At 37.2% G+C, this 20,665-nt stretch overlaps 1 non-coding gene across 1 annotated transcript; it reads left to right on the top strand.

Annotated features, from left to right (window-relative positions):
* Positions 1-20,013: 20,013 nt before the first annotated feature.
* Positions 20,014-20,120, top strand: LOC122116454. The gene has a single exon (XR_006148977.1). It is a non-coding gene; the product is annotated as a U6 spliceosomal RNA (small nuclear RNA).
* Positions 20,121-20,665: the final 545 nt, after the last annotated feature.

Here is a 20,665-nt window from a genome sequence, read left to right as displayed (position 1 = left end):
TTTTATTTTTTAGTTTTTCATACCTCTTTCATATCTATCCCCTCTTCTCATTCTATCCTTTTCTTCTCTCAATATCACTTCCTTAAACTTATATAATTTTTACATGTTTCATTTTTAAATTTAAATTTTTGTTTTTCCATTTTTTCTTGTTTTTTTGTTTGTTTTACTCACTCTCCTATCATTCTGTCCAATCCATTTCCCTCTCTGCGATTAGGATTTGGTTAAATTCACTCTTTTTTTCCCTCTCCACATCCCTCTAATCCTATTTTTCAACACATTTCTCCTTAAACCTAAAAATTTCTGGTTTGCCAAATTTATCTTTGCTGTTTTTAGCCCATTAATCCACAGTTGTTTGATATTGAATAGATTGTATCTGATGAACTAGATTGTATCTGCAGCCATTTTCATTGTGCAACTACAGTACTTTGGTTGATGCTTGCCTTAAAATAGTGTTCTAGCACAAAATTCGTGTTACTTTCATACAAAATGGGCAGAACAAGCCAGAAAAACACAAGAAAAATGGCAGGTCCGGGTATCTCAAGTCACACTCATTATATCTAGTAACAGAACAATTCATGAATAATCCAGAGGAGAGTTCTTATAAAGATCTACAAATACTACTGCTGAACATGGTGAATGAAAACATTGAAAATCTGCAAAGGACTCAGTGTGAATATTATAAGGAGAAAGAGGAGGCAAAGCAAAGGTTAATAGAGGAATCTCGTGAACGTGAGAAGCTACTCAAAGATTGATATAGGACTTGAGTGAACAGGTTTAGAACAGTCAAAGAGAAATTAAGGAATTGTGTGAACAGGCTGAGAGCACTCAAAGAGAAAGACAGGAATTGCATGAGGAGACTGAGAACAGTGAAAGTGAACTATAGAAATTGTGTGAAGATGAGGAAGCTAATCAAAGAGTAATACAGGCATTGTGAGAGTGGGATGAAACTAGACAAAGATCAATAGAAGCATTCATGGAATCGATAAACAGACAGCTGAAGGAATTCACAGAGATTACAAATGGCATGCTGAATGGAGCCCGACAGAAGGAATGGGTATCCAAGGAAACCATAGCCAATCAACTAAGTGATTTTAGAATAAACTCTGAACACCAAATTAAGGAAGTAAAAAACTTTATACAAGATCTAAAACAAAGCTCCAACAATGAATTTGAAGCCATCAAAGCTGACCAATTAGAAGGAAAAGAAATAAAAACCAAAGTAGAAAGCCTTGACAGTAGATACAATTTACTTGCAGAAGATGCAATCACGAGCATTGAAGACAGCCCAGATATTATAGTGAAAGAACATACAACTATCCAAGACAAATCCAAATAATATAACAGATCTATTCAACATTTGGAAGACACCATCAAAAGGCCTAATCTGAGGATAATGGGTGTAGAGGAGCACATAGGGACAGAAGTTAATGGTTTAGGAAATTCATTTAACAGGATCCTAGCAGAGAACTTCCCAAACATGCAAAAAGTTAGGCCTATTCAGGTGCAAGAAGATTTTAGAACCACAAATAGACCAGACCATAACAGGACATGCCACCATGACATTAAAATCCGCAGAGGATCAATTCAGACCAAGGAAAAGATCCTTAAAGCTGTCAAGGAGAAAAGGTTAATCACCTATAAAGGGAAAACAATTAGAATCACCTCAGATTTCTCAGCAGAGACAATCAAAGCAAGAAGAGCCCGTAATGATTTATGCCATGCCCTAAAGATAAACAACTATCAACCAAGATACTGTACCCAGCTATACTCTCTTTCACAACTGAAGGTCAAATAATAATTTTCCATAGCAAAGAAAAGCTAAAATAATATATCTCCACCAAGCCAGCCCTACAAAAGATACTTAAATATTTCCTCACATAGAAAACCAAGAAGACCACAATAAGAGCAAAGAAACCGCACAAAAGTGAGAATCCAAGAACCATAAGAACACATTTGCCTCAGCACCCAAGAAGTTGGATAACATGGCAGGAACTCCCAAAAACCTCTCAGTCATATCTTTCAACATTAATGGGCTTAACTCTCCAATTAAACAACATAGATTATCTAGTTGGATTACAAAGCAAGATTATTCTATCTGCTACCTTCAGGAGTCACACCATGCCTATAAAAACCAACATTTTGAAAGTGAAAGACTAGAACAAAACGTACCAAGCATTCTCATTGTGGTGATGTGGTATCACAATGTTGTTTTGATGTGCATTTCTTTTATGGCTAGCGAGGTTGAGCATTCCTTCATGTGTCTACTGGCCATCCTTCTTTCCTCTTCAGAGAAGTTTCTCTTTAAGTCTTTTGCCCACTTATTTATTGGCCAATTGTTTCTTTGAGGATTTGTTGGGGATTTAATTTTTTGAGTTCCAAGTATATTTTAGATATGAGACCCTTGTTCATTGTATGGATAGTAAATGTCTGCTCTCAATCCGTGGGCTTTCTATTGATCTTGCTAGCTATAACCTTTGCAGAGAAGAAGCTCTGCAATTTCATGCAATCCAGTTTGTCCAACCTTTCATTGATTTGTTGTGTTTCTGGGTCTTTATTAAGAAAATTTCTACCTGTGCCAAGGAGACCTAGGATTTCTGCTATTCCATCCTGTAATATTTTCAGAGTATCTGCTTGACTCTGAGCTCTTTGATCCTTTTGGATTTGATTCTGGTCAGGGTGATATATAAGGATCTAGCTTTGGTTTTTTACAAGTGATTATCCAATTTTGCCACACCATTTCCTGAAGAGGCTGTCTTTCTTCCATTCTCTTTTTTTCTCTCCCTTTTTTATCGAAGATTAGATGGCTATAGGTCTGTGGGTTCATTTCTGGGTTTTCAATTCTATTCCATTGGTCCTGAGGTCTGTTCTTGTGCCTGTACCAAGCTGTTTTGATTACTATAGCTTTTTAGGAGGGTTTATAATTCGGTATTAATATTCCTCCAGGACTTTTCTTTCTGTTTTTGATCATTTTTGCTATTTGGGGTCTTTAATTGTTCCATATGAATTTTTGGGTTTCCTCTACTATTTTCTTGAAGAATGAGATTGGAATATTGATAGGTTTCGCATTGAATTTGTAGATAGCCTTGGGGAGTATTGCCATTTTCACGAGGTTGATCTTTCCATTCAAAGAGCATGGGAGGTTTTCCCACTTTCTAATATCCGTTTTCATTTCCTTTTTCAGATTTTTAAAGTTTTCGTCATAGAGGCCATTCACTTCTTTGGTTACTTTAATTCCTAAGCATTTTATTTTTTGTGGGGTTATTACAAATGGAGTTGCTTTCATGATTTCAGCCACACTTTTCTAATTGTTGGCATACAGAATAACCATTGATTTTTGAGGGTTAGTTTTATATCCTGTTATTTTGCCAAAGTTTTGAAGACGCTGGAGGGGATTTGAACAGAACGGAAAATTACTGCAATGTTTGTGGGAATGTAAACTTGTTCATCTACTTTGGAAAATGTTATGGAGATTCCTCAGAAGACTCCACATAGAGCTCCCCTGTGACCCAGCAATCCCACTTTTGGGCATTTAACCATATGATCACAAACAAGACCATACTAAAACTACCAGCACAACTATTTTTATTGCAGCATTATTTACCATAGCTAACATATGGAACCAACCCCGATTCTCCTCAGTAGATGAATGGATCAAGAAAATGTGGTGTACATACACAATGGAATTCTATGCCTCCATCCGAAAGAATGGCATTGACCCATTTGTTAGGAAATAGAATGACTTGGAAAAATTATATTAAGTGAAGTAAGCCAGGCCCAAAGAAATATAGGTCCCTTGCTTTCCCTTATTTGCAATACCTAGTATATATCTGAGACAAACAGAAACTGTCAGACAACTTGATGTTAGGTGAAATGAACCACATGTTAAGGATTCAATTTTTTTAATTTCCTGTGATTGTTTCTAAGATGTTTATAAGATGATTTCTTTGTTGCTTTGTATGTATCTCCCCCAGAGTATAAGCCCTGCTTTCACTGTATTTGGTGTTGATATATTTTGTGGAGGGAAACAGAAAAAAACAAACTGCTTAAATAGGCTTACAGGTGGACCCATTACAACTATAAGATTTACAAGACGTTATATTTATAAATGTACTTTACAACTTCGGTGGGGTGGGGGATGGACGGGTGGGGATGGGGTATTAGGGGGCTGTAGGGATGGGGGTGTGGAAATGGGAAGGGATGTTATGGGGAAACAAAGGATGAGGCAACAATGCTTGATAAGAAATTTACTCACTATCTTGCATATGTAATTGTAAACCCTCTTATGATATTTTCATGATAAAACAAAACAAACCAAACAAACAAAAAATCTACCAAGCAAATGGCCCCCATAAACAGGTGGGAGTTACAATCCTAATATCTGAAAAAATTGACTTCAAATTAATATTAGTCACAAGAGATAAGAAAAGTTTATCATATACTAATTAAGGGATCTCTCCTTCAGGAGCATATTACAATTCTGAATATCTATTCGCAAACAACGGAGAACCCAAATTTATGCAAGAAACACTACTTTCTTGCAAAGATCACATAGATACAAAGACATTAAGTATTGGGGAATTTAAAACACTACTATCACCACTAGACTGATCAACTCTTCAAAAACTCAATAGAGAAAATGCACACCTAACCAACTGCATAGGTCAACTAGTTTTAACAGACATCTACTGAGTATTTCAACCAGCAGCATCAGAATACATGTTTTACTCACCAGCACATGGAACATTTTCCAAAATAGACCAGATTTTAGGTAACAAATCAAACTTGTCTAAATTCAGAAATATTGAAGTAATACCTTGCATTCGTTTAGAACACAATGGAATAAAATTAGAACTCCACACCAAAAGCCACCAAAGAGAGTCCTGTAACACTTGGAGGCTGAACAACACACTGTTGAATCAACAGTGGGTCACGGAAGTGATGAGAAAGGAAATTAAAATGTTCATGATATTCAACAAAAATGAACACACAAATTACCAACTCCTCTGGGATACAGCAAAGGCAGTATTCAGAGGCAAGTTTATAGCTCTGAGCTCCTACATCAACAAATTGGAGATATCTGAAACCAACAATTTAATGAGACATCTGAACCACCTTGAAAAAGAGGAGCAAGATAAACGCCAATACAATAGATGGAAAGAAATCATTAAAATTACATCAGAATTAAAAAAAAATAGAATCCAAATATGAAAACAGAAAGAATAAAAAAAAAAGAATTGGTACTTTGAAAAATTAACAAATTTGACAGACCCTTAGCAAATCTTATGAGAAAAAGAAGAGAATACAAAAAAAAATATACTCAGAGATGAGAATGGAAACATAAATACAGAAACAACCAAGATTCAGAATATTATAAGGTAATACTTTTCAAATCTTTATACTAGTAAGTTAGAGAACCTGGCAGAAATGGACGTTTTCCTAGCAAATATCGTAATGCTGAAAGTAAACCAAGATGAGTTAAACCGTCTTAACAGGCCCATATCAAACATTGAAATAGAAACAGTAATAAGAGACCTCCCGTCTCAGAAAAGCCCAGAACCAGATGTATTTACAGCGGAATTCTACAAGACCTTCATGGCAGAGCTCACCCCAATACTCCTTCAACTCTTCAATGAAATTGAAGGAGAAAGTTCACTACCGAAATCATTCTATGAAGCCATCATAACCCTCATCCCCAAACCAGGCAGGGACTCATCAAAGAAAGAGAACTATAGACCCATTTCTTTGTTCTCTTTCTTTGATGAATGTTGATGCAAAACTTCTCAACAAAATTTTGGCCAATTGACTTGAACAATTCATCCAAGAAATCATACACCACGATCAAACAAGATCCACTTCAGGGATGCAAAGCAGGTTCAATATAACAAAGTAAATTGGTATAATTTATCGCATCATCAACAGCAAGGATAAGAACCACATGGTTATCTCAATAGTTGCAGAAAAATCATTTGACAAGGTCCAACACCCCTTTGTGATGAGGGTTCTGGAAAAATTAGGTATCCAGAGAGCATTCCTCAATACAATAAATGCTGTATATGACAAAAACCTACAGCCAGCATAAAACTTAATGGTGAAAAACTAAAGCCATTTTCTCTTAACTCAGGAACAAGAAAAGGATGTCCACTCTCTCCACTTCAATTTAGTACTAGAATGACTAGATACAGCAACAAGAAAAGAGGCAAATATAAAAATGATCCAAATAGGGAAAGATGAAATAAAACTCTTTCTCTTTGCAGATGACATTAGCTTGTGTTTAATGAATACCCCAGTCTCCACTCCCAAGTGACTCAAGCTGATTCTAAACTTTGGCAAAGTAACATGGTATAAAATTAACCCTCAAAAATCAATGGCTTTTCTCTATGCCAACAACGATAAAAGTGTGGCTGAAATCAGGAAAGGAACTCCATTTCTAATAGCCCCACAACAATAAAATACCTAGGAATTAACTTAATTTCTCTGTGATGAAAACTTTAAAAACTTGAAAAAGGAAATCAAAACATGAATTCGAAAGTGGAAAAATCTCCCATATTCCTGGATTGGAAGGATCCACATCGTGAAAATGGCAATACTTCCCAAGGTTATCTACTAATTCAATGCAATGCCTATCGATATTCCTACCAGATGCTTCAAGGAACAAATAAAGGACCCAAATAGCAAAAACAATCCTTAACAGAAAGAACAGTGCTGGAGGAATATCAATACCAAACTTCAAACTCTACTACAAAGCTATAATAATCAAAACAGCTTGGTACGGGCAGAAGAACCGACCTCAGGACCAATGGAATAGAATTGAAAGGCCAGCAATGAATCCACAGACCTATAACACTGTAATCTTCAATAAAGAAGCTAAAAACTATAAAGGAAGAAAGACAGCCTCTTCAGTAAATGGTGCTTGCAAAATTGGTAAATTACTTGTAGAAAACGAAATCTAGATCCTTATATATCATCCTGCACCAGAATCATCTCCAAATTGATCAAATACCTCGGAGTCAAAGCAGACACTCTGAAAACTTTAAAGAATGGAGTAAGAGAAACCCTAGGTCTCCTTTGCACAGACCAATATTTTCTTTAAAGGGACCCAGAAACAGAACAAATCAAAGAAAAGATGGACAAATGGGATTGCATTAAATAGCAGAACTTCTGCATGGCAAACACATAGCTAGCAAGATCAATAGAAAGCCCATGGATTGGGAGATCTTCACTAGCCATACAAAGAACAAGGGCCTCATATCTAAAGTATACCTGGATCTCAAAAAAAATAAATCCCCCAACAACAAATCCTCAAAGAAACAACTTCCCAATAAATAAGTGGACTAAAGACTTAAATAGAAACTTCTGTGAATAGGAAAGAAGGATGGCCAGTAGACACATGAAGAAACGCTCAACCTCCTTAGTCAGAAAAGAAATGCAAATCAAAACCACATTGTGATACCTCCTCACCCCAGATAAAATGTCTATAATCAAGATCTCTAATAACAACAGATGCTGGAAGGGATGAGGACAGAAGGGAACCTTACTGCATTGTTGGTGGGAGTGTAAACTTGTTCAGCCACTTTGGAAATTAGTATGGATGTTTCTCAAAGACTTTACATAGAGCCCTCCAATGACCCAGCCATCAGACTTTTAGGCATTTACCCAAAAGATCACAAACAAAACCATACTAAAGCTACCATCATAACTATGTTTATTGCAGCATTATTTACCATAGCTAAGATACTGAACCAAACAAGATGCCCCTCAGTAGATGAATGGATCAAGAAAATGTGGTCTATAGGGTTTCGGGAAGATGGCAGAGGAGAAGCTGGAATCTGAACAAGCTCTTGCATAGAAAACAGTTTCAGAGTTCCAGTGAACAGTCCCAAGCCAGAGAATCACACCAAGTGTGCCATCACAGGACAGAGAGTTAGTCAAGAGAGGGGAAGCCAAGCAGACACATCTGAGCGCTTGCCAGCAGCTGCTGCTGCGGCGGCAGGGTCGCGGCAGCGACCACCGCCGCGGGGGCACACCTGAGACACAGTCCGGGACGAAGGAGCCAGACGCGGCGGACGAGCGGATTCTACTCAACACCAGCAAGAACCGACAAGGAGCGGACAACTTCATCCTGCACTTTGCAGACCAGAGACGACCCGGGATCCAAGACTCGGAGTGAGTAGAAGCCCGACTTCCTCACTCCTTCTCTGGGAGCAGAGGAGGGAAGGCCACCCCTCCCCCCCCCCAGCACTGGTGATCTCCATCTTGGATACTGACAAAGCTCGGAGGAGCGGCTAGCTCCAGCTCAGGCCTTGGAATAAAACTAGTCATTTAGCAGGTCACAAGGACTTAACGGCGAAGTGACCTCACAGACTCAGTTCCATCCAGGGAAAATTCACCCAGCTCAGGCGCCAGCCATTGGAGTGGCTCTCCTCACCCGGTCACCAGAGCCAGAGGCTGCCCCTCCCTCTAGCAGCCACCACAATCAATTGAAAAACAGAAACCCTGAGAATGGCTCCAGGCTGGGTGCTGTGAGTTTTTTTTTCACAAAATAGCCCCAGGGAAAAGCTACTGTTCGTTGAAAGCCTCAACTCTACCCAGAACATAGCCTCATCACTGCATCCCCCTCTTTTGTGATTCTCAAGGCAGATCACCCTCCCAGTAAACTAACCTGGGAGGGGGATCTCAAAATCTTGGGTAAAGCAGAGCATTTTTCTGCCTGTTCCAACAAACTAACTTAAGAAACCAATCAAGCCACAGGACCTCAAGCTGACCAGAGACTCCAACCAGACTCTGGTTACAGACAAAAGGGAGATACAGGACTCTTCCCACCCTTCCCCCCCCAAAAAAAAAAATCAAAGAACTTTTTTTCTTCTTCTTCTTCTTCTTTTCTTTTTTTTCTTTTTTTTGTTTTGTTTTTTTTTTTCTTTTTTTGTTACCTCATATATATAAAAAAATTTTTTTTGCTTTTCAAAAACTTTTATTAATCTTTAATTTTTGCCTCCTCTGAAAAAGTAATTGTTTTCCATTAACTTTTTTTTTCTCCTAATATAATTTTTATTTTAGGAATACGTGAATGTGTGTTTTCCTTTCTTTTCTTGTCTTCTTTCTCTTTTTCTTCCATTCTTAATTATCTTTTTGTTTTTTTGTCTAGCTCTACTGAACTTCTGATCTTTTCTTCTCACTTTCCTATCCTTTCCATCTTTTCCTCTTTGTTCTTCTTTATGTGACTTAACTCTTGCCCTGCACATCCTCAGATAAACCCGTAGTTAACCAGTAGACCCTATCCCCCATTGTGTACACACTTAATCCACACACTTATTACTCAATTCAAAACCTCTGAGACTTAACTTCATTAATAGCAGTACTACCTCTTTATACCTATATAATATTTTAAGCATTTTTTTAAAGTTTTTCTCATCTCCTCTATGTCCCTCCCTTTCTCTCAACATATTCATATTCCTCTATAAATAGATGGTCTTTTAATCTCTAAAATAACATTAATTTTTACGTTTCTATTTTTTTTTCTGGTCTCTTTTCATTCCCCTTTCCCTTTCTTCTGTTTCTCTCTCTACTTGCATCCTACCCAACCTATTTCCTGCATTGTGATTAGGACATAGTTAACTCTCCCTGTGCCTCCCCACACCAATCTATTCCTATTTTTTACCCACATCTCTCCCGAACCCTAATAATTTCTGGTTTTCCAAATTCTTCTCTGCGGTTCGAAGCCCTTTAACATATAGTTGTTTGATGTCGAATAGATGTATCTGTTGAACTAGATTGTATCTGTAGACTATTGACTGTACAAATGCAAACTATGGTTGATGGTTGCCTTAAGATAGTGTTCTAGCACAAAACTGGTGCTATCTTCATCTCAAATGGGCAGAGTAAGCCGGAAAAACACAAGAAAAATGGCAAATTCGGGTATCTCAATTCCCAATCTTGATAATCAGGGGTTAGAACAGATAATGAATAATCCAGAGGAGAGTTCCCAAACAGCTCTACAAACACTGCTGGCAAACATGATAAATGAAAAGTTTGACAACATACAAAGGACTCTGTATGAGCGTGATAGGGAGAGAGAGGAGGCATCCCAGAAGTTTATACAGGAAAATCATAAGCGTGAGGAAGCTACTCAAAAACTGATACAGGATTTGCGTGAACAACTTGAGAATACTCAAAGAGAAAGGGAGGAATGGCGAGAGCAGGCTGAGAACACTCAAAGAGATCTGCAGGAATCCCACGAACGGGAAGAAGCTAATCAAAGAGTAAAACAGGAATTGAGAGACCAGGTAGAGAACACACAAAGTTCACTAAAGGCATTCATGGAATCCATTAACAAAGAGCTGAAGGAAGTCAGGGAGACCACAAAGGGAATGCTGAATGGAACCCAACAGAAGGAATGGGAGCCCAAAGAAACCATAACCAATCAACTAAGCGATTTGAGGACAAACACTGAACACCAAATTAAGGAAGTAAAGAAATTCATACAAGACCTAAAACAGAGCTTCAACAAAGAACTTGAAGCCATCAAAGCTGACCAAATAGAAGGAAAAGAGATAAAAAACAAAGTAGAGAGTCTTGACAGCAGGTTAGACCATGCAGAAGATCAAATCTCAGGGATTGAAGACAGCCTAGATATTATAGAGAAAGAACATACAACCATCCAAGACAAGTCCAAGAAATATGATAGATCTATCCAACACCTGGAAGACACCATCAGAAGGCCTAATCTAAGGATAATGGGTGTAGAGGAGCACCTAGAAACAGAAGTTAATGGTCTAGGAAATTGTTTAACAGTATCCTAGCAGAGAACTTCCCAAACATGCAAAAAGATAGGCCTGTCCAGATACAAGAAGCCTTTAGAACCCCAAATAGACCAGACCAGAATAGGACATCCCACCGCCGCATTATAATCCACACAGGATCAACTCAGAACAAGGAAAAGATCCTTAAAGCTGTCAGAGAGAAAAGGGTAATCACTTATAAAGGGAAACCAATTAGAATCACTTCAGATTTCTCAGCAGAGACAATCAAAGCAAGAAGAGCCTGGAATGATGTATGCCATGCCCTAAAAACAAACAACTATCAACCAAGAATACTGTACCCAGCTAAACTCTCCTTCATAACTGAAGGCCAAATAAAAACCTTCCATAGCAAAGAAAAATTGAAACAATACATCTCCACCAAACCAGCCCTACAAAAGATTCTTAAAAATGTCCTACACATAGAAAACCAACAAGACCGCAATAAAGGCCAAGAAACTGCACCCAAACTGAGAATCCAAGAACCATAGGAAGAACCCAGTTTTCGCAGCCCCCAAGAAGGTAGATAACATGGCAGGAACTCCCAAATACCTCTCAGTCCTATCTCTTAATGTTAACGGACTGAACTCTCCAATTAAGCGACATCGACTGTCTAGTTGGATTAAAAAACAAGACCCTTCTATCTGCTGCCTGCAGGAGTCACACCTTGCCCGTAAAAACAAACACATTTTCAATGTTAAAGGCTGGAACAAAATCTACCAAGCAAACGGACCGCATAAACAGACGGGAGTTGCAATCCTAATATCAGATAAAATAGACTTCAAATTAAAATTCGTGAAAAGAGATAAAGAAGGTCGCTCCATACTAATTAAAGGATCTCCCTTTCAGGAGGATATTACAATTCTAAATATCTATTTGCCAAACAATGGAGCACCCAAATTTATCAAAGAAACACTACTTTCCCTCAAATCCCATATAGATCCAAAGACATTAATTGTTGGGGATTTTAACACACCACTCTCCCCACTAGATAGATCAACTCGGCAAAAACTCAGCAGAGAAACCGCAGATCTAAACAGCTGCATAGATCAACTAGACTTAACAGATATTTACAGAACATTTCACCCAGCATCATCAGAATACATGTTTTTCTCAGCAGCACATGGAATGTTTTCTAAAATAGACCACATTTTAGGCCACAAAGCAAACTTTTCTAAATTCAGAAACATTGAAGTTATACCTTGCATTCTCTCTGACCACAAGGGAATAAAATTAGAACTCAACACCAAAAGCCACCAAAGAAAGTCCGGTATCACATGGAGGCTGAACAACACACTGCTGAATCATGAGTGGTTCATGGAAGAGATTAGAAAGGAAATTCAAATGTTCATGCTATTCAACAAAAATGAACACACAAAATACCAGCTCTTCTGGGACACAGCAAAGGCAGTACTCAGAGGCAAGTTTATAGCTCTGAGCTCCTACATCAACAAATTGGAGAGATCTGAAACTAACAATTTAATGACACATCTAAACCTCCTTGAAAAAGAGCAGCAAGATAAACCCCAATCCAGTAGACGGAAAGAAATAATCAAAACTAAATCAGAATTAAATGAATTAGAATCCAAAAAAACTATAGAAAGAATCAACAAAACAAAGAGTTGGTTCTTCGAAAAAATTAACAAAATTGACAGACCCTTAGCAAATTTTATCAGAAAAAGAAGAGAACACACCCAAATTAATAAACTCAGAGATGAGAATGGAAACATCACGAGGGAAACAAGCAAGATTCAGAACATTATAAGGGAATACTTCTCAAAACTTTATGGTAATAAGTTTGAGAACTTGACAGAAATGGACCTCTTCCTAGCAAATATTGACATGCCAAAACTAAACCAAGATGAGTTAAACTATTTTAACAGGCCCATATCAAGCATTGAAATAGAAACAGCAATAAAAGACCTCTCAGCTAAGAAAAGTCCAGGACCAGATGGTTTTACAGTGGAATTTTACAAGGCCTTCAAAGCAGAGCTCACACCAATTCTCCTCCAACTCTTCAATGAAATTGAAAGAGAAAGCGCACTACCGAACACATTCTATGAAGCCATCACAACCCTCATCCCAAAACCAGGCAGGGACTCATCAAAGAAAGAGAACTATAGACCCATTTCTTTGATGAACATTGATGCAAAACTTCTCAACAAAATTTTGGCCAACCGACTTCAACAATTCATCCAAAAAATCATACACCACGATCAAACAGGATTCATTTCAGGGATGGAAAGCTGGTTCAATATACGCAAATCAATTAATATTATTCATCACATCAACAGGAGCAAGAATAAGAACCACATGGTTATCTCAATAAACGCAGAAAAAGCATTCGACAAGATCCAACACCCCTTCCTGATGAAGGTTTGGAAAAATTAGGAATCCATGGAACATTCCTCAATACAATAAAGGCTGTATATGACAAACCTACAGCCAGCATTATACTCAATGGTGAAAAACTAAAGACATTTCCTCTTAACTCAGGAACAAGACAAGGATGCCCACTCTCTCCAATTCTCTTCAATCTAGTATTAGAATGCCTAGCTACAGCAATAAGACAAGATGCAGACATAAAGGGGATCCAAATAAGAAAAGAAGAAATAAAACTCTCCTTCTTTGCAGATGACATGATCTTGTATTTAAAGAATCCCATAGACTCCACACCCAAATTACTCAAGCTGATTCAAAGCTTTGGCAAAGTAGCTGATTATAAAATTAACCCCCCAAAATCAATGGCTTTTCTGTATGCCAACAATGAGAAAAGTGGGTCTGAAATTAGGAAAGCAACTCCATTTGTAATAGCCCCACAAAAAATAAAATACCTAGGAATTAACTTAACTAAAGAAGTGAAGGACCTCTATGATGAAAACTTTAAAATCTTGAAAAAGGAAATCAACACAGAACTTAAAAAATGGCAAAACCTCCCATGCTCCTGGATTGGAAAGATTAACATCGTGAAAATGGCAATACTTCCCAAGGCTATCTACAAATTCAACGCAATACCTATCAAAATTCCACCCTCATTCTTCAAGGAAATAGAAGAGGCAATCCAAAAATTCATATGGAACAATGAAAGACCCCGAATAGCAAAAAAGCTCCTCAACGGAAAGAACACTGCTGGAGGAATATCAATACCAAATTTCAAACTCTACTATAAAGCCATAGTAATCAAAACAGCTTGGTATTTGCATAAGAACAGACCTCAGGACCAATGGAATAAAATTGAAAACCCAGAAATGAACCTACAGACCTATAGCCATCTAATCTTCGATAAGGGAGCTAAAACAATAGAATGGAAGACAGACAGCCTCTTCAGTAAATGGTGCTGGCAAAACTGGTTAACTACATGTAGAAAACTAAAGCTAGATCCTTATATATCACCCTGCACCAGAATCAACTCCAAATGGATCAAAGACCTTGAACTCAAAGCCGACACTCTGAAAACATTACAGGATGGAATAGGAGAAACCATGGGTCTCCTTGGCTCAGGCCGAAATTTTCTGAATAGGACCCGGAAACACAACAAATCAAAGAAAGGTTGGACAAATGGGATTGTATAAGGTTGCAGAGCTTCTGCAGGGCAAATGACATAGCTAGCAAGATCAATAGAATGCCCACGGACTGGGAGAAGATATTTACTAGCCATACAACGGACAAGGGTCTCATATCTAAAATATACTTGGAACTCAAAAAATTAAACCACCCAACAACAAATCCTCAAAGAAACAACTGCCCAATAAGTAAGTGGGCGAAAGACTTAAAGAGAAACTTCTCTGAAGAAGAAAGAAGGATGGCCAATAGACACATGAAGAAATGTTCAACATCCCTAGCCATAAAAGAAATGCAAATCATAACAACATTGAGATATCACCTCACTCCAGTTAGAACAGCAAAAATCAAGAACTCTAACAACAACAGATGCTGGAGGGGATGTGGACAGAAAGGAACCTTACTTCATTGTTGGTGGGAATGTAAACTTGTTCAACCACTTTGGAAAGCAGTATGGAGGTTCCTCAAAAGACTCCACATAGAGCTCCCCAATGACCCAGCAATCCCACTTTTGGGCATTTACCCAAATGATCACAAACAAGCCCACACTAAAGCTACCAGCACAACTATGTTTATTGCAGCATTATTTACCATAGCTAAGATATGGAACCAACCCAGATGCCCCTCAGTAGATGAATGGATCAAGAAGATGTGGTATATATACACAATGGAATTCTATGCCTCCATCAGAAAGAATGACATTTACCCATTTGTTAGGAAATGGAAAGGCTTGGAAAAATTATATTAAGTGAAGTAAGCCAGGCCTAAAGAAACATAGGTCCCATGGTTTCCCTTATTTGCAATATCTAGTATAGGTATGAGTCAAGCGGAAAAAGTCAGAGAATGTGATGTTAGGAAAACGAACCCTCAAATATGTATTTTAATGTTTTTGTTTCTTTCATCCATGTGTTTCTAACGCATTTATAAGATTATTTCTTTGTTGCTTTGTATGTCCCTCCCCCACAGTGTAACCCCCGCTTTCACTATATTTGATGTCAGTATAACATGTGGAGGAGACGGGGACAAACAAGTCGTTTAAGGATTCAGGTGGACCTGTTGCAACAATGAGAAGTACAAAATGTCATGTCAAAACCAGCTTTACAATGTCGGTGGGGGGGGTGGGAGGGGGGGTATTATTGGGTGGGGGGAGGGGGGAGCCTGGGAAGGGAGGTGAAGGGTAAACAAAGGAGGAGGCTGCAATACTTCGTAAGAAATGTATGCATTATCCTGCCCATGTAATTGTAACCCCTCTGTACAGTATGTTCTCAAAAAAATAAAATAAAAAAAAAAGAAAGAAAGAAAATGTGATCTATATACCCAATGGAATTCTATGCCTCCATCAGAAAGAATGACATTGCTACATTTGTTAGGAAATAGAAATAATTGGAAAAAGTATATTAGGTGAAGTAATCCAGGACCAAAGAAACATAGTTCCCTTGGTTTCCCTTACTTGCAATCCCTAGTATATGTCTGAGACAAGCGGAAACGTTCAGATATGTTAATGTTTAACGAAATGTACCCCAGAGAAAGGATTGAAATGTTTTTCTTTCTTATGATTGTTTCTAACATAGTTATAAGATGATTTCTTTCTTGCTTTGTATGTCCCTTCCACAAGGTATAACCCTGCTTTCACTGTATTTTATGTTGGTATAATTTGTGGAGGGGAAGGGAAAAAACAAATGTGGACCCATTGCAGCAATGAGATGTACAAGATTTATGTCAAAAAACGAACTTTACAACTTTGTCTATGGGGGATTAAAGGGGAGGGGGAGTGGGGGGATTATATGGGAAGGGATGGGAAGGGGAAACAAAGGAGGAGGCAAAAAAGCTTGATGAGAAATATACTCATTTTCTTGCACATGTAATTGGACCCACTGCTTACGATATTTTCACAATAAAAAATTATCTGAAAAAATTGTATGAATTGATAGTGCATATGATTTTATTTTTCATTACAAACATAGAATGTAGTAAAAATTTTCATTGCAGTTACACTGTACTAGGTTGTGGGCAGATTCTAATGTAAATAATATACTGTGCTCATGTAGAGAATTTGAGCATCAAAAATTTTAATATGCCTGTGGTCCTAAAACCAATACCTTACGGATATTGTTTGACAAATACAACTTCCTATAAGTACAGAAATTTTCTTTGTATCTTTTTAATAAATATTTTATTGTAAATGTCCTGTGCAAAGGGTTTAGAGTTACATAAATAAGGTATTGAGTACATTTCTTACTGAACATTTTTACCCCCTCCTTGGTTTTTCCCATAACATCCCTTCCCTCCACACCCCCTCAACCATTCCCTCCAACCCCCCCCCCCATCTGATAGAGTGTCTTGTACATCTCTTTGTTACAATGGGTCAACCTGTATCCTTTCCTTGTATCTTCAATGAAGAAATGCTGGCTTGATTTATGCTGCTTCTACTTGTGTAGATACACCTAAAATCACTCGCTAAGTCCAAGAGCACATAAATCATATGCACATCATTTTTTTCATTTTGTTATAATTGTGTTCTATACTTTTATTGACAGGTTACAAATTATTCTCAAATTTTAATGCATTAAAATACTTTATTTTTTTCTTATTTTCTTAGCTAGGAAATCAGCAAGACCTCAGTATGTATTCCTCACATAGGACTTTTCAAATGGGTTGGTGAAATGTTGAGCTGAGCTCCCATCTTCTGAGGACTCACTCTTCTGCTTAGGAATTGATGCTGGCTGTTGGAAAAGAGCTCAAGGAAGAATGTCATTTAAAGCCTTATAACTTTATTCTGTACCAGGGTATTTTCCTGCTACTTTGGTTGTTGAGAGTGTCTACAAGAACAAGCATTCCCTGGGGAGCACGGAGATGCCATATGAGGTTTACTTACTGAGATTTCCGAGTGACTTGCTATCACTTGTACTGCATTTTGCAAATCGAATCTGTCAAAACCGTTTTAAGAGTTAAGAGGAGTGGTAAAAGAACTTTTAGAGATAAATACTTCTTCAGCATATTTGGTTCCAAGCATTCTGTCTAAGGCATATTCAACAACTAGTGAAACTTGTGTTGTCTGTAGCTATGTGTCTTTTTCTATGTGTGCATGTATACATGTGTATATGTATGTGTGTATTTTTGTGTATAGTAACATGCATGTCTACATATATAAGGGCATATACACACATATATTCATTTACAAATAAATATACATATATAAATATATGTGCATATATATATATATATATATATATATATATATCAGTTGTTCAGTGATTTAATCTATAGTTCCCAGCATATTGCCATTCTCACAAAGTGTACATGATAAACTGCTCTGAGGATCTTTGTTGTATGATAGGCATCTTTTGTACTCACTTCCCCCATTAACCTTGTTTTTCATCCCTGAATAACTTCGGTCTACTTTCCATAGGTTAGCATTGTTTTCATTATATGTATTCACTGATAATAAAAGAAAAAGTCTGTAAAAGAAAAAGAACTTTTAGGTCAGAGGTTAAAAGTATCCTATCGTCTCAATTATTCCTATGGGATAAAATTTGTAATAGTAGTAAAAGTGAAAAGGAATTCCTAGATCTGTTGTTTTGCCATTTAAAATAGAATAGAATAACATCACTCACTGTTATAACTCTTAAAGAATGCAAGGGTAACTGATGGTCTCTATCATGTTTCCACAACACCAGTGGATTCTGAAGGATAATAGTACACCAGCAGAAATTCTAAGTACCAGACATGGAGCATGAAAGAAAAAGAGAGGAAATAAGAGAGTGAAAGAGAAAGAGAAATATCTCAATACTGAAAGTGCATAAGAGATAAACAAGAGCTGTATGAGAATATTCATAGTGCTATCTTTAGACTCTACATCTACATTTGGAAGTATTTGATGTATGATAAGCCATCAACATGAAATACAAAGTTATTTTGATAAAAATAAAAATGACTCCGAAGAAAATATAAATGCTCAAACAATCTTCACAGAAGCAAACTCTCAGAAATATTTCATCACTTTGAAAAGGATAAAGTGGCTGAAGTTAGTATAACTTTAGAAATATGACAATTCACAAAGACATAAAAAGATATTGATATATTTCATCAAATAACCCAAAGAAGAAATCAAATATTGTTTAGATGATTTTTTTAAAACATAGTCTCTCAGGTACTGGGAAGGTGGCTCAGTGGTAGAGTGCCTGCCTTGCATCCATGAAGCCCTAGGTTTGATTCCTCAGCATGACATAAGCAGAAAAAGATGGAAGTGTGTTCTGGCTCAAGTGGTAGTGCTAGCCCAGAGCTGAGGGAGAGCACCTAGGACCCAGAGTTCAAGCCCCATGACCAGAAAAATCAAAATATGAAACAAAACAAAACACAGTCTCTCACTTTTGTGGCCTCAACTCTGTAATACCAATGCTTCAGCCTAGGGCTAAGATTTTAGGTGTGGGTATTTATATCAACACTCCTGATTCAGACTCTACTTAATCATTTTTAAAATTAATATTTTGTTCTTAATTTTCCTCTTTGTAAATTCATATGCCCTATAAAAAATGGTTTGGCCATCCCAGTAACCTTCTCAAAGTACCTCATATTGATGACTTTCAAAAAGTTGTATTATATTACTAGGAAAACAATGCTACAAATAAGGAAAACCAATAACAAAATATTAATGATTAAAATAAAACTAAAATAATTATCAGTGTTTTCAGTATTTGAAGGGTACTAACTATTAGATTTTACTATTTTCTCATATTCCTGTACATTTAAAATGGGCTAAGATTATGATATTCAAAAAGAGGTTTTTAGGTTATGAGTAATCTTTAAAGTTACCCACTAAGATTACTATTTATGGCTCATCTAATCATTTGTATATGGTTTATATCATCATTTGTTCCTCGATAACATATAAAATAAGGAAGCCAGGGGCTGGGAAGGTAGCTCAGTGGTAGAGCCCTTGCCTTGAATGCATGAGGCCCTGGGTTTGATTCCTCAGCACCACATAAGCAAAAAGAAAAAAGCCGGAAGTGGCGCTGTGGCTCAAGTGGTAGAGCGCTAGCCTTGAGCTGAAGAGCTGAGGGAGAGTGCCCAGGCCCATAGTTCAGGCCCCGCGACTGGACCCCCCCAAAAATTAAAAAACATAAAATAAAATAAGGAAGCCTTATAGTTTTAACAGAAACTGTGTAGTTAACAAAGTCTTAACTCTTTATTCTGCTCCTTTACACAAAGACTTGGCAACTTCTCATTAGTAATGTTTCTATAAACTCTGAAATATACATACATAGTAGCATATGTCTGTTAACATAAATCTTAAATACTTTATCGAAAAGTTTTATTACCTGCCAAACAGTCCTAGTTTTAGCATATATAAGCAAATTCCCAAAATTAAATATATTTAAACCATTAAAACTTTTAACAAAACTTAACACTTGCTGCAGTGTTCATTATCACAGGTGCCTTGTATAGAATAATTGAATTCCTCCACCTACACATCTCTTGAACAATAAATATCTGGAATTATTTTGTTTTTGACATGTCATTCTTGACTTTATTCTTAAATGTGTGCTTATGTAAGAAGTACATGGCTCTAAAATTTCATGAAAAATTGTTTTAAACTTACTTTTTGTTGAATTGTCTAGTTTAAGAAAATCAATTACACTTTATGTATAAAACATGTTCTATGCTCTATTCAGCATCACGTACTCTAACATTGGAACGATACAGAGAAGATTTGAATGGCCCCTGCGTAAGTATGACAGGCAAATTCCTGTACCATTCCATACTTTTACAACAACAGATGCTGGATGGTATGTGACCACAAGGGAACTGTACTGCACTCTTGGTGGGAGTGTAAACTTGTTCAACCACTTTGGAAAGTAGTATGGAGGTTCCTCAAAAGACTCCACATAGAACTCCCCTATGACACAGCAATCCCACTTTTGGGCATTTACCCAAAAGATCACAAACAAGACGGTACTAAAACTACCAGCACAATTATATTTATTGCAGTATTGTTTAAGATAGCTAAGATATAAGACCAACCCCGATGCCCCTCATCAGATAAATAGATCACGAAAATGTACTATTTATACCAATGAAATTCTATGCCTCCATAAGAAAGAATGGCATCGCCCAATTTGTTAGAAAACGGAAAGACTTGGAAAAAGAAATTGTTAAGTGAAGTAAGCCAAGTCCAAAGAAACATAGGTCCCAGAGTTTCCCTAATTTTTAATAGCTAATATATGTCTGGGATAAGCAGAAAAGGTCAAAATCTATACACATATGACCAGATAAGATGTTGTTAAGGGAAATCAATCCCCAAATAGGAACAC

This window comes from Dipodomys spectabilis, unplaced genomic scaffold (assembly GCF_019054845.1).
Source record: "Dipodomys spectabilis isolate Male_0828 unplaced genomic scaffold, ASM1905484v1 ptg000134l, whole genome shotgun sequence".
Lineage (NCBI taxonomy): Eukaryota > Metazoa > Chordata > Mammalia > Rodentia > Heteromyidae > Dipodomys > Dipodomys spectabilis.
Note: the sequence above shows the minus strand (reverse complement) of the source record. Positions and strands in the feature narration are given on the sequence as shown.